The following is a 3,009-nucleotide window of genomic DNA, read 5'->3' as shown; positions in this document are numbered from 1 at the left end:
GACTATTGGGGGTCTTTTGTGGCTCTCTATGAATTTTAGGATAATTTTTTCATTCTGTGAAAAATATCATTGACATTTTGATAGGGGTTGCATTGAATCTGCAGATGGTTTTTGATAACAGGACATTTGAACAATATTAATCCTTCCATTACACAAAACAATTGACATCCTTTCATCTCTTCCTGGCTTCCTTAATTTCTTTCATCAATTTCTATAGTTCTCATTGTACAGCTATTTTACCACCTTGGTTAAATTAATTCCAAGGTATTTTATATTTTCCATGCTGTTTTTATTGGGATTATTTTCTTTATTTCTATTTGAAATTTTTGGCAGCACTGGGATGAGGATGGATCTGATTAGTAGAAATATACAGGGAACCACCGAGAATTGCAGAAATCAGCCTGGTGCTGGGGCAAGCTAGCGCTGGGGCCTGTAGTGCAGTCAGGTGCTCACTTTCCAATTCTCCCTTGGGGAATGTGTCTCTCCCTGCTGGGTTTGCTTACTTGTGGGAGAAAGGTATTGTAGACTGGGGTTCCAAGGAGCACACCAGGAGCTTGGTGTTGCTGGAGCCAGTGGGGCTGCTGGAGTGAGCAGGTGCAGAGGAGAGACGGGCCGGTGTCCCAGGAGCCTGCAGAAAAGCCTGCTTTGTCAGGCTCATTTTTTTTTCTCATGTGGCTATCCATTTTTCATATCACATATTCAAGAAATTGTCCTCCCCTACTCATATTCTTGGCAGCCTTTTCAAATATGAAATGACCATATATGAGTGGGTTTATTCTGGGGCCTCTGAGGCAGGTGGGCCCAGAGTGAGGTGTGGGAGAAGTTGGATTAGCGGCTCTTGTGAAGGTGTCTGCAATGCAGATACTTGCTTAAACAGAAGGGTTTTTGTTGTTTTTTTTTTTATGGGTTGAGCTGACATCTCTTCTATAAACACTTGTATTTCTTTCCACTCTCTTTGCCTTTTATTTCTTTTTCTTGTCTTATGGCTACTAGTGGGATATTCAGCAAAGTGTTTAATTGGATTAGGGGGACCACATCCCTGCCTGGTTTTTGATCTGTGGAGGAAAGCATTTGCTCTTCACTACCAGCTGTGCCTTTTCTGTTGATGGCTTTTATCAGGTGTAGGAAAGTCTTTCTGTTCCTAGTTTTTGGGAATTGTTATAGATGAACATTAAATTTTCATAGGCTTTTTCTACTATTACTGAGATGATCGTGTACTTTCTTTAATTCTGTTAATATGATGAATGCCATGGATTTATTTTCGAAAGCTTCACTTAGTACTCTAACCATATATCTTCATTCTGGAGGTACATCTGGATTAATTGTATGTTTCTTCTTTACCCTTGTTTCTACTCATTTTGTTTCCTGCTCTCTCTTAAATACTTCTTCCAATCACTGGAAGAAATTTGTAGGGGGAAATAATTCAGTTGCTCTCATCTCTGCCCTCTTGAGACCATGGCCAACATTTATGAAGCAGGACCCTTTTTGAAAGGAGTTGGCAATAAGAAAATTGAGGCACTGACTTTAGAGGATGCTTCTGTGGTAAATTAAAGTTTTCGTTGTCAGGCCTTCATGAGACTGAAATTATGACATTTGTATTCTATAGGTGAAAGATTTTGCCAAAGCAAGCATCTGACCTCTGTCATCAGTGTCATCTGTGTTGTGCTTCTAACTGCAGTGATTGTACTTTCTGTTCTTCTGGCAGGTAAGTTATTTGTTCCCCAAACCTTATTATGCTATCTACACATTGATATTATCAATAAATATTTTTGAACTCTATTATGTGCCACAGACTGTTTGAAGTGCTTGAGGTATATCAGTGAACAAAACACAAACATCCCTGCTCCCAGGGAACTTACATTCTAGAAGGAAGCTGCAAATACAATAAACAAAGGTAGGGATGGAGAAGGCCATGCTACAATAGAGGGGTGGCAAGTAAATCTCCTTATGAGGCTCTTTCAGGAAACTTTTGAAAGAGAAGAAGTCATCACAGACTACCTGGGGAAAGCACTCCAGGCAGAGAGAACAGGTAGACAAAAATCCCTAAGGAGGAATATCTCTGGGTTTGAAGAATAGCAAAGAGGCATCAGTTCAATGTGAGAACAAGGAAGAGCCATCAGGTGGGAACCACTGGGTTTTAAGAGCTTGGTAAAATACTTAAAGGCTTGAGCATTTACTGTGAGTTCAAGGGGGAATATGAGGAAGATGGAAATCATGATGAGACTTTCATTGCAGAATAACTCATTCTGACTGCTGTATTGAGAAGAGGTTGTTAGAAGACAGGATAGAATCAGCAAAACCTTTCAGGGCAATCTTTTTGAAATCTAGGTAAGAGATGATGATAGCACGGATGTGAGGTTGACAATGGAGGTGGACCAGGGTGGTCAGACGTGGATATTTTGAAAGGTGAGACAACAGTATTCCATCTTAGATTTGATATGAAGTTTAAAGAGGAGAAAAAGTTAAAGATAACTAAGGATTTTCTCCTGAGCCATGGGAAGAATGTAGATGCCAGCCCTGATGAAAGAAAGGTTGTGAGTTAAGGTGTTTCATCTATGAAGCTATTCCCTGACATGTCCCATTCAGGTTTGCGTTTTTTTATTACACTCAGGTCAAATCTGTGAGTTTCTGACATGTACTTATGCAGAACGACAGTGCACAGAAGTATCAGAGAACTATATGCTTAACAAAAATTCCAATGTATATAGAGGCAATAGATGCTTAGCATTTCTTGAAACAGTTATTCAGGAAGAAATGATTTATCAGTATTACTAAGTCACTGATATGTGTATTCTGAATTCATTAGTGATCTTCTCAAGCTTTTTATTCCTACAACTCTAAATATGAACTAAACATTTTGTAAAACTAAATATCCCCTGGCCAAGTTTTGTGTTATCAACTAACATCTTTCCTCAGATGTTTAAATACCTGCAAATGATGTAATATCCAGCACATTGTAGATACTGACATTTAAAAATTAACCTGTTATTTTGGAGTCGAAATTCTGCT

Source organism: Talpa europaea (assembly GCF_964194135.1).
Source record: "Talpa europaea genome assembly, chromosome: 15".
NCBI lineage: Eukaryota > Metazoa > Chordata > Mammalia > Eulipotyphla > Talpidae > Talpa > Talpa europaea.
Note: the sequence above shows the minus strand (reverse complement) of the source record.